Source organism: Ruditapes philippinarum, unplaced genomic scaffold (genome assembly GCF_026571515.1).
Source record: "Ruditapes philippinarum isolate M1 unplaced genomic scaffold, ASM2657151v2 ctg4492_1_1_1_1, whole genome shotgun sequence".
Taxonomy (NCBI): Eukaryota; Metazoa; Mollusca; class Bivalvia; order Venerida; family Veneridae; genus Ruditapes; species Ruditapes philippinarum.
In genome coordinates this window covers 54,314-67,105 of record NW_026856546.1, presented here as the reverse complement: position 1 = coordinate 67,105, position 12,792 = coordinate 54,314, and the positions used below count along the sequence as shown (strand labels likewise).

At 31.7% G+C, this 12,792-nt stretch overlaps 1 long non-coding RNA gene across 1 annotated transcript; it reads right to left on the bottom strand.

The window, feature by feature from the left end:
* Positions 1–6,222: 6,222 nt before the first annotated feature.
* Positions 6,223–8,192, bottom strand: LOC132746929 (uncharacterized). Its single transcript, XR_009628055.1, has 2 exons — positions 7,572–8,192; positions 6,223–7,135 (listed from the first exon to the last, which is right to left on the bottom strand). It is a non-coding gene; the product is annotated as an uncharacterized LOC132746929 (long non-coding RNA).
* Between the last annotated feature and the right edge of the window lie 4,600 nt (positions 8,193–12,792).

The following is a 12,792-nucleotide window of genomic DNA, read 5'->3' as shown; positions in this document are numbered from 1 at the left end:
TTAGATGCTAGAAGTATTAACTGGTAAGAACGATTTGTCTAGACAGTGTGAGTTTCCAAATGTTACACCATGCTTTTTTAGGATTTTTTTTCAGTTTTCTGGATAATCGGGAAAAATATGCTTCTGACTGGGAAATTTGTTTGACATTTGATTTGGATTGCTTCCTGAGCAACACTGAACGTTAGATGCGTAAGAAATTGTTTTATGTAAGGTTTTTTTTATCTTATTAGTCAACTAGTTCATTAAAAAATGATCATTCTACCTAGGTGAATTAAAAGGGGCTTGTTTTGTATAACCCGAGGGGCGTACCTATCAGGTTTTTAAATGCTGTTATCATGGTAATACTATTTTTGTCATATAGAGTCATATAACTTGACAGGAATATTGGTCAGCATGTGTTGTTGTGCACCTGTGGTTTTCCTTGTATATTATTCAAAATTTGTAGAGTAATTGCCATTGACTTAGTAATGTTGAATCATGTGTAACATTGCACAAAGAGCATGTGCACAAAGTCAGGCCCCTGTGGCCATATAAATGCCAAAAGTCAGATAAATATTATAAAGTTTGATCAAGTTTCATCAGTCTGGTACGATTGCTGTCAATTTTCATCTCAGTTATTAAAACACCTAAGGCAAGAGCCATAACTTTATTTAATTTTGATTAATATGCTGTTGATTGATCTTATTAAACATGAAGTGTCCCTATAAGAAGTGACCATGTTCTATTAAGATATTAAGATTTCTTGTAGATTGACATTTATGTGATGAAAATGTTTAACGAGGGTCCGTTAAAGTAGTCTCTATCGAGTACAGGCTGGACATGTCACCAGTTATGCCTTGAAAGATTAAAAGTGGTGCTATATGATAATTTATCTCCGTGCAATTTCCACAAATTACTAGCGTCTCTGTCTACTAAGGGATCAAGCATACTTTACCCTTCCTGGACGTCCCACCCCTACTCTTTAGGGCTACCCCGCTCTGATTCAGTCTGTATATCGGCATCTTAATCGTGGAAGGCGGCATAGGCTTTACTCTAAATAGACAACAAGTGATAATTTTACCTCTAGGATTTGCTCTCCATGTACAAAACAACGCTCGAATATTAGGTTAGGGGTGTCCTCAGAGAAGCAAAATTCGACCAAACCCTAAGTCTTCCCTTCTCAACGACGTACATGTACCAATGGGATGAGAGAGAAGGATAAAATGAACATTAAACTTGGTTACTTGTCTTTATTCGGATTTGCAGATTATGAGTTTGAGGAGTATCATATAGAAAATAAAAATACTAGATATAGTGCATGTTGTCGAACTTCAGGCTGTCCAAATTGGCCTGGGTCTGGTACTTTTGGCAAAGAATACCGGTACTTGTTACACAGCTCTACTTGAAAACAATTTATATAAAGCCGTTTGTTTCTGTGGGTTCGAACCGAAACTGTGTCGTTGAATTAATTATTTTATTTAAGTATACATTTTTGTATTTTGTATACACAACTGGTTTTCAACCATTTTCATGTTATCATTTGAAACGATGTCATGGTATGTTCTCGCGTGGTTCAAAACACAAGAACGTTATCATACTACATGTACCAGTATTTTATAATTAAATCGCTTTTTAGCAAAGCTTTATCTTGCTTTTCATCTAACAATGTTTATGTACATATCATGAAAATGTTTTTTGATAAAAAGCGGACTTCTTTTAATTAAAATCTTATCGATGGTTGTCGATACTCGACCGTATCCTCATCCCTATCGGCACTTGAAGTTATGTGTCACTTTCATTTCATTACATTGTTCTCAACGGCGATAGTAACTAGCTGAAATGAAAGATAATTAGCTTAACATCAACACAGACTTTAAATACACAGATTTTTTTGTAACTTTTGTTTTCAATTGCAGCAATCATCTCAATTTAAACATATTTTTAGCAAGTTTAAACACCCCTGTTAAACAATTAACAGAGCTACCTCTTTCGGAGATATACGGTGGATTGCTCTTCGAAAATCGAAGAATGCTATACCATGTAGATTTTATTAAAGTTTCTAGGGAACGTTAAATTGATGAATTTATGTTTGAACTATAGCTGTGGCGGCGTTTTCCAGGTTGAAGTGAACTGTTTCATCATGAAAGAATTGTTATTGCCAGATTAAAAACGCATATGTTTTAAAGTCTCGATGGATCGTCAAGAATGCAGTTAAACTCTAAATCAGAACCAAAACTAAGTTTTTAAACGAAATAATGATATTTGTTCTTCAAGGCTACTCTGTCGTGAAGGATGTAGTCATGTCACCATGGAGTTAGCTCAATAGTTAATTTTATATATTTATTTGATATGCATAGGCCTTTCTTGCTGTTATTTGTAATTCTGTCTGTTTAAGGTTTTCATTTATTTTCCACAATTATGTGGTTATTATCTGTTATTACTAAATGAAGTCAATATTTGATTGGAAATAAACGTGTTATAGAATAAATACTATGTATTTAAATAACGTGATCTGAGATCACAGACATTTTATATACACGTGGAAGTAATTAATAAGCATGGGCATACATATGATTTCAACATTCAATCTGTATGTCCAAGAGGAAGAGTTATTATAATTATAGTATAAAGACGGGAGTCTTCAAAGATATGTAAAGGGTGCAAAATATCTATAGGATATTGGTAAAACAAGTTAGGAAAGACATGAAAGGAACCGTACGTTTAAGTGTATATCAGAATTCAGACCATGTTTGTTTATAATTGTTTTAGATTAACAATTTATAATGCCTCATATTTTACTTACATTATAAACGAAATGGTTTTATTTTCTATGTAAGTTAACATGTCACAACTTCAGAATCTGTTACAAGAAATACAAAATGCAAAGTCTTTCACTTTAGTTTACCGTATGGAATTTTATATTTCAGATGTGAAATCATTTACCAAGAAAGAACACGCTTTTGGTACATTGTTTTAAACAATCCGTATGCCTGCGAGTTTGTATCGATACTTCTGTAAATAAGCATATAACCCATAACTTTTAGAGCTATATCTCTTTGGCGACATCACTACCTCCTTCATGACAGAACTGTCGCGCAGATTAAATGCATGAATAATAAATTTCCTTTTAAATACTATGTTTTGGTTCTGATTAAATTGTTTATTTCGCTCTAGGCGATGCATCTATTTGAAACATATTAGTTTTGAATCGGGCAATGACATTATTTTTCATAATGAATGCCAACGCTAAATTCGTAAACACAGAAGTATTCATCAACTTTACGTTTCCCGGAAACATTAATCATGTCTATAAGGTATAACATTCTTCTATTTTCGATATTTGATAAAGATATAATAAGACAACATGATACCTTTGTTTACGCTTAAATTTGGCGATATGCACAGGCTTGAAAGTAGCGATAGAGCATTTTACCGTACATCTCGGAAAGAGATAGCTTTGTTGTTTACCAGGCATGTAAAAGTTCTTTTAAAATGCTCCCAGTCCGCTTCATGGAACTAACTAATATACTTACGTCATATGATTGGTTTAGAGTCATGCATCATAACAACGAGCTCACAACTCCCATTGGACATCTCTTCCACCCTTGGCTATCGATCCGCTACTGTGTATGCCACTGCTTCCCTTTGGCCACCGTTTCCCCTTAATTTCTCCCCTCCTCTACACCTCAAAAATGTCAATTTAATTATAGGATAGAGAGTCAAATTTTTCAATGTTAAGCCACACACAGTATGTATATTACGATGATTTTCTGTAGTTAAACCTGGCGCTAAATATGACGCGCATGAATTGCCACTTTACTTTTTCGACTGTTAACAGAAATTGAGACTTAATAAATAGAGTTTTTTTATTTATTGGTAAGAAATAAAAATAAATAGTATAAAAGTCATTAAACTGTATCACATACTGTATTTGAAAATCAAATTACCATTGTAATCGTAATGAATAACTTGTAATCATGTAAATTGTTTATTTCAACACTTTGCATCGTTTGAGACATTTTCATCTTCTTTGTTTTTTTTCTGATCTTCTCAACAACAAGAATAGCATGAAAAAATCACCTTCTTTTTTTTGAAATGCAGACATCCGGAAAGATTATTCAAGGAAAGTACAGCTCTATAAAAATTTCTTTCACCGCGTCCTTGCAATTTACAAAAGCGTTAAAATTAAAAAAGTTATTGCTGGATGATGTAAACAAGATATTATCTGAAAGCATTTGCGGTTTTAAGTAGAAGTACTTCAAGTAAGCTGATGTAATATCCTCAGATATCCGATTGCTATCTTTCATGAAAAAGGATGATCATTATAGAATGTACAGTACGAATTTTAGATATGTACTTTTTGTGGGTTAACCTTACTTTTTGTCTTCTTGTCATTTTTTTTCTTCGCATTGTCCTACAATCTCGAATGAATTTTTTCTAAAAATATTATATATTCTGTTACATTTGTAGAGTTTTTTGAACAAATCGTATAATTTTATAATATTTAAGTTGCCAGCCACCAACCCTTATTTTATTGTTTTCTTCTGCCAATTATATTGGTCTCTTAAAAAGTCTTCATTATGAGTCATTTCTAGATGCATTAATATTTGTATTTCTGTGAAAATGAAATCCATATGTTTAGATACGTAACTAAATTTTCCTTTTGGTTAGGATTTTTTTTACGTCGCATCAACACAGAAAAAGTCACATTCGACGTTCTAGTTTTACTGGTGGAGATAGATCCCAGGTGTGTCTCCGTGCGTTATTACAGGCGCAAACGGTAAAGAATCCAAAGTCAATGACCGGTTTCTACCCTACAGATGTTTTAGACGAGTGGTTTGAAGTGTACGACCTTAAACCCAATCTGTCCAGGACACCACTCCTTAAAAATGACAGCCTATATTATATGTGTGCATGATTAACCTTATCAAGGACCATGCTTATCTTGAAAAGTTTGCCTTACCTGTCAGTTTGAAATATCTAAATTAATTGAGAGCTTGTTTAAGTTTCATTTGAATAAACTCATTAAAACCAATATCTTTTGTAAATAATAATCATTTAAAACGTAATTATCGCAAAATGATAAATGATTTGAATAGAAAATATAAATGCTTTATCGAATGTTGGCCGCCATTTTCCTTGCTATGGAAGCAAGCAGGGCGCTTATGGGGATACATTTGTATATATTAAAATATAATGAAGAGCGCGTCAACCTATGTCCATTTGAGAAAATGTTATGTATTTGTATTGTTAATATTTAATCCAATTATTTATGTGATATATACATCAGTAGCAACAAATAGTCTCATTCCACTTTCAATCAAAGAAAAGACGCAGCTTAGTTTGTAAAAAAAATATGCCAGATTTGCAAACATTTCTATTTAGATTTTCCTTTGTATAATATCAATACCCCTAAGCTAGTATACAACATGAGTGTGGATCTCAAATGCTAGTTTTATGTCGTTTTTATGGTTTGGCGCCTTTTTATCAGAATTATTTGTAGTCGCATGTAGTTTTAACGCTGAAAATTGTAATGTTGCGATGATCGTTTTCATATTACGCTGACGACAGATTTTCAGTAAGCCAGGATTTGACTAACCTCCTTTGAAATTATGTTGTCGTGTTGGAACATTACCCTAAAGAGCTATCCAGTGTTGCTAAAGTCTTCCGCCCGGCCATTAGCTTCTATCGAAAACTTGGAAATCTTCATTTTATCCCTTTTACTCATGAACGGTATGCAATTGTGGGGGGACGTTTGCAAAAAGGAAAACTTGGAAAAATTGTTTCCGATTTCACATGTAATTTTCGTGATCTTCGCTTTTGTTTACAATGGGTAAAACTCACATTACAGTCCGGCTTATTCATACTTTCTTTTGTTCGATTGACAACTTTGTCAATTACGGAGTAAAATAAATCTAGCAATCGATCGTCAAAGCTTTACACTCAAAGTAAATAATTACCGTACTGATTAAGTAATGCGGAAGTTTTATCATTGTAGGCTTTATTCATTCAATTTAGATATTTATAACCGTCCAATGAATGTTTACAGCTAAGTGGTTTGATTTATACAAAAGATAGTTAAAAATAGAATATGTGATGTAAATATATATATATGCAAATCGCTTTATGGAGTGTCATGCCCTGTAAAGTTGAAATGTTTGTCGGTGTACAAATAAACTTAGTTATACTTCATTAAAATAATATCACCATTTAAAAAACTCGATTTATCATACAACACTTGACTGTGAAAAAACATAAACATATTTATTCAAAAGAAATAAATAAAACATAAATAACAATATTAAAAGATAAAAAGTATGAAAATATAAATAAATGGCTATAGTACAGATGCAATTTGGCAGTACTCGGAATTGTTACAAACATGTAGTGCAAAATATTCGTTACATTCTTAAATAATATACATGTACACGATTCGTTTTTGCTGACCAAAATCATAACTTCAAGATGCTTTTATCAATAATTTTGTTTGATCATTCATTTAACTTACTTCTCACATTTGAATGTTAAATATTTATCTCTGGTTTCAAACTGTCCTAAAACTTTTTCAAAGATCAACTTTAAAAGGCTTATGTTAACAACGGTATAGAATCGAATTCTTTTATACGACAATGCACTATAATTCCCTTAATTTCTAATTTATTATCAAGCAATACTTTTAAATTTAGATGTCAGTACTCTTTCTTACATGTGCAAGTCATTTAAGGTCTTGTACCAGTTTGTTTTGAGATTTCAGTTTTAAAATTAGTTTCTTACACTTGTATTTCCTCATGTGCTCATGTCCTTTGACAACTTTCAATAAATTAACTGATAACTAAGTTTGTGGACAGAAACTATGCGTCCATCCCGGTCGACTATGGGTACACATACATATCCAAGTGTGTCTCGATCTCGACGTACAGTTATACGCTCTAGGTTCATCTACTTGTTTGCACCTTCCGTTCACATATCCCAAAGTCCAACATTGATTTGAACAGCTCTGGGCAAATGAATTAAACCCCGATGTTATTCCTTGGCATGACCTATGTCCGGAGTAACACCTTCCAGTCCATCCTAAGCACACCCCATCGGATCTGTTTATGACTAACATTGAAACCATCCATAAAATTCCTACGGCTGTGTTGATCTTCATTTTTTTCTATGCAAAATAAATAGCCAAAAATTAATATGTTATATAAACAAACTGTTGAATGTTCAGTAAGATATCAGATGTATGAGTATCATTTTATTTTTAAACCAGCATAGTTTCAGTTTCGTGCTCGTCGACTGTTAAATATGTATTAATTTTCAGCTCTTACATGATTTACATTTGTTTTAATGATAACGATTTTAACTTTAACAGTATATATCCAAATAGGTATTTTTTCTTATATATCTCGGAAAGCAAACGGTTATTTTTTATGTTATTTCTGATAGGGTAAATATAGCTTATTGTAAATCATACAAAAATAGATATGACAGAATCGTAGTAAAGATCTATGTATAACTTAAAGATGATAGTTTAGATTGTCATAAACTAATCGTTACATACAGTAATATTAATTTAAAATAAAACTAAATTTACCAAAACTTACCAAGAATTATAGCTCATAAATATTTTTTTAAATCGCACAAATGTAATTTATTTACTTTGTAATTGAACTTTGTAGTTCTAAAGGCTATTTCTATAGTTCTAACGACTATTTCTATTTCGCCCGAATGCAATAGCTTGTGTGACGAATTCCCTTTGGACCGTACCTTTTTAAACTAAAATTCCTATCCCAAATTTAGCAGTTATTTTTATATATACATGTGACTGTATTCAGATGATTTAGATATACAATTACATGACACTGCGTACAGGATGTCGATTTTGTTGGTGAAATTTCCTTACCATAACTGCACCCACGGAAAACCATTTCATGCCTTTGCAATTATAGTAATTGTGCACGATCGTAATTGTTAATTGTCACAGTTGATTTTCATCTCCAATGAAAATACATTAAGTTTTGTTTTCACGCTTTGAAGACAGAAACATAAACTGCCGTTTCCTGTCTATGTTGTGCACATTTGATAAGTACTGGCTTCCAGAAGATGAAATTCGTTGTTTTGTGGACATGTATGTTACTATAGACGCTCGTGTCTGAAAATAATGCACAAATTAAGGGACACCTGAGGGTCTTCATCCACTGGTAAAATCCCCATATGACCTTTACAGTGTCAATTAAAGTGCCTTAAAATCCAACAAACAAGCAAACAATAAAACAAACAAACAAACAAATTCTATAGACCATGTGGTATGTCGTTTAATAGAAATGTAATAAAAATCAGAAAATAATAGCAAGCATGTGCTTTGTATTGTTGTTCCGTCGTCAAGGATATGCGTCATTTACAAGTGTTTTTATATATTAATGGTCTCGATTCCTTTAAAATACATACACTTCCTTGTATTTATTATTTATATTATTATTTATTGTTAATCATAAAACACAATTATGCATGACGTCAGGTGATACTTGTTCGGAATAGTCAATTGTTTGCCTTTTTCAGAAATCGTTTCACTGTTTTCATAAAGAAATTTTGTGAAAACTATTAATTATTTTGCGATTCAGCTGAAATGATTTATGTAGAAGAAGGAAGAGGAAGTAAGCTACGAGTACCTACTTGCAAATAGCCTAGGGTCATTCATTACATTACTCCTGACTCCATCTCAATGTTGATATATTTTTGTTAATCGTTCTAGGCCATAGTTCCCGTGAAGACTATGAATACTTCGTAAGCCGGTGCTAAATGGGGCATGAAAAATTGCTGCACAATTTCCATTCATCTTTTAATGTTTTCATTGCTGTTTAAGCGATTTAAAGGCGTTTTTGCATAAAACTCGGATGATGTAATAAACTACTATTGAACATAAATTTGTAACTAGCAATGAAGAACCAAAAGTTGTTGTGAATCTTTATAAAAGATATATATATTCTGCCAATATAAATGGTTTTTTTAAATAATGTCTTGGAAATGTGCAATTTATTTGTCGGATGATTAGCTATATATTAACGTCTATTTTGTATTCTTCCCCATTTACGTTTATACATTGTTTTTGTACGTGGATATGTTATGAAACATTCAAGTGTCATATGGTATCAAAATAATATTATGCTCCTTCGTCTCAAGAAAGACACATTGACTCACTAACAAGCAAAGTTTGGAAGTCATTATCGATAGAATCTTAAACCACTTAAAAGCGCTATAAAAGTATCAGGCGACAGCTTGGCTTTTGTAGATAAAATATAAACCATACACGTTTAGTTTTAAAGGATGATGAAACATTCAGTATTTATCTTATTTTGTTTTTCTTTTGATTATATAAGGCAGATCGAAAATTGATTTTAGAATTAATGATTTATATACATTTTTTAAGACGGAAATAAGAAAGGAATTTACAGAAAGTATTTTAACACTGATGACAAATGGTCAACGATCGCTCGCCATACTTTCTTGTATTTTGCTGCGTGTGCACTTCACGTGACTTAAGAGGATATAATTAAGCTATTTATAATAAACTATTGTAATAACATTGATGTTGTTTTCGTGATTTTATGGTTTATTATAGAAAGATTTATAACAAAGAATGATTCTGTTTATCAACACACATGAATATATGCATTGTAGGTACACATAATAAAAATGTTACATAACACAATATTATGCTGCTATTTAAAAAGTAGGTTTTAACCGTCATACATTCTCGATTTGTTCTTTAGGAAGAATACAAATATATTTCTTCTCAAATATTATAACTTTATACACTTAAACACTACTTCCGACAATTGGGCATGCAAATATATAGATGGTTTTATTTTCAAGAAGGTTCACGAAGTCATCAAATACCTAGTATATTTTTGTTAAACGTACCATTTAAAGTTATATCTACGAGAATAAACAGGGAAGGGCCCACGATAATGTTGCATTTATATATATGCAGTGAAATATTATTAAACTAAAGTATATAAACAAATGAAATATATGAAAAGCATTTATGGGTATGAATTTGAACGAAGCAATAGACTTTAAAGCTGCATGCCTCCAGATTGGTCAAATTATTTTAATAAAATCAAATTTGAGAAATATGTACTAAGATTTTAGGAAAAGTAAAATGATTCAAGATTCGAGTAATATTTTACATGTTATGTGCGATAAATGACTGATTATTTCATTATTTCCGATTTTATTTCTACTGCGTTACTAACGAAGTATAAGGGCTATTTATGCACATTTTGACCACTTTTTGGTAATTTACTTGGGTTATAAGTGCCATTGATAATGTGTAAATTGCTTTTTTTTTATTATTTCACAATATTACACATTCAGATGCATTTTTAAAATTTTCATGAAAATTAGCATGAATCTGGAGGCGTGCTGCTTTAATTTGAAACAACCTTGCATATTTCAGTAAGTTTCGGGAGTGGTCTCTACATTGTTAAAAAAGTAACGTAAGTACGTACACAAAATCGTTTTCATTTCATTTGATGATATCAGCCAATTTTCTAAAATAAATTAGACATATTTCTGTTGACATCCTGTTTTGAAATTACAAATGTTAAAATCCCCATCATATACAGAGTAAATAACCAATTATTGCAACCAACAAAGCATGTAAATTTGGTTAAAACGTCAATTATTAATTGTTTGTAATTGGTTTACACAAAACTTTAAAGGCGGGCTTTAGCATGCATTGAGTATCAGGGTTTATGCATGGAAATTTTAGATACCTATTGCAGAACATCCTTTCTGGAGAGTATTCATTTTCGATTACATTGAGTGTGGGTTTAAGCCTTACTGGGAATATTGTTCATTTTTTTATTCTTTTGTCTGTCAGATTAAGGTTTTCTTTTCTTTTCTTTTTTTGAAAATACTTGAAGTAATTTATACATGTATTCGCAAATTTGTATGTACTATTTTGTGTTAAACTATGATAGTTTTACAACTTGAAATAATTATATTTCCTAATTTGGATAGTAAACCTCTTCACAAATGTTCGGAATTGCATCTATAGATGTTTATGATGTGAAAAACTAAGGAAGCCTAATTGATAGATTACAAATATTTTATGAAAACACCCTCTCTCTATTTTTATCAAATCTTCAATTAACCATTTTTTTCAAATACATTGTATGCTTTTCTTTGGTTTTATATATTTTTTTATTAAAGGAATGGCTATTAAACTGTTCTGTAACTGATGAAAACATATTTGCTGTTGCTGTTTTATATAACTGATACAAAAGTTTAACGTTTATCAAGCAAGATGGTAAACTTTTGTTATTTTTTTGTATTTGGATCAAGAATACATGATAAATTGTAATAATGTAGAGTTTAAAATTAATTTATAATCATTGTCAATTATACAACTAAAGCACAGTCACAGTTTGAGATGTAACACATTTGTTTGCGCATGTTTTAAAGGTCTCTGTGTTTCTGAAATGTGTGCCAGGTTGTTCGTTGATTTGATATTATAAAAAACAAATGGTTTTGATCGTTCCTAAAGAATATAAGATCTTGTCAATTTGTTTTATAATTCTTGGCTGAATGTCTGTTTACAAGCAGATCACGCCATTCGTCCTAAATTTAAGAACATTCATCATAACTCAATAATTGATTGCAAGTGATTTGTAGGCAGTTGGGGATTCATACGAATAACCAACTGAATCCCCTGGTATATTTATTGTGAAGGGGATGTAACCTTATTATAAAAAAGACATACATCGTTATATAACCGTAACATTTGTTACATAAATATACTTATTGTTTTCAGACGAATACATGTAATATCCGAATTCGGTAGTTAGTTGGAGATTCGCGCGAATCACCTTTATTCTGTGTTTATAAATGTATAACGTGTTGGAACTTTTCATGCCGATTTAGGCAGCACACCACACTAAATGAAGCCACAGCTTCGAATGGCCAGGGTTTCATGGATATAGTGACTATTGTGGATTTAAATGACTGGTTGTCTTTAAAATGCATTTTCAGCATGAAATTTGTTTTTGTGACATGTAATATGATCATTGGCAAATTCGAAAACATGGTTAGAAATCACATGCTGATAATTGTTGATGTCAAAGCCGCCATTGTTTCTAAACATTGCTTTTAAACAGCATGCTCGATGAGAACAAGTAATTTTACAGGGGGGTACAAACTTTCAGCAATAGTAAAAAATATCTACAAGACCAAGCACCTATTTCTTTGTGATATTTTGCATGTATAGGGAGTTGCTAAAGCAGTGACAGAGTTTCTGTAGACCGTATATTTGCAGGTATTTTTTGCCGGAGGGACGAAAAATGTTGTTTTGGGTCTCGGACCACTATAGATTTTTGGCTTTTACGGAATGAATTGGAATTTTTTTAACTGCCTGGCTGTTGCACATGGGATGATTTCATTACAGATTTGCAATGTTATGACATATATGTTATTAACAAAATGTGTTTTCTTTTTCCAGGTTGTGTAGTTTGGGATCAGATTTATCAGACATATTGCTTGTAGGACATTGACGGCGGAAACTTTAGTGTGGAGTGCTACATTACCAACTACCAGCTGTGAAATACATGTAGTTAGAAAGAACGATTAACTAACTACCAGCTAGTATATAGTTGGTTATTCGAATATCCAACAACCAACTACCTCCCAAATTGACGTTCATAGATATTTTACATACATTCACAAATAAAAAACAACCCAAACCCTATAGTTATTTATGTAATAGGATGCATATACATTTTTTTATAAAAGTTATGATAAAGCAAGGATTAATGATTCACGTGA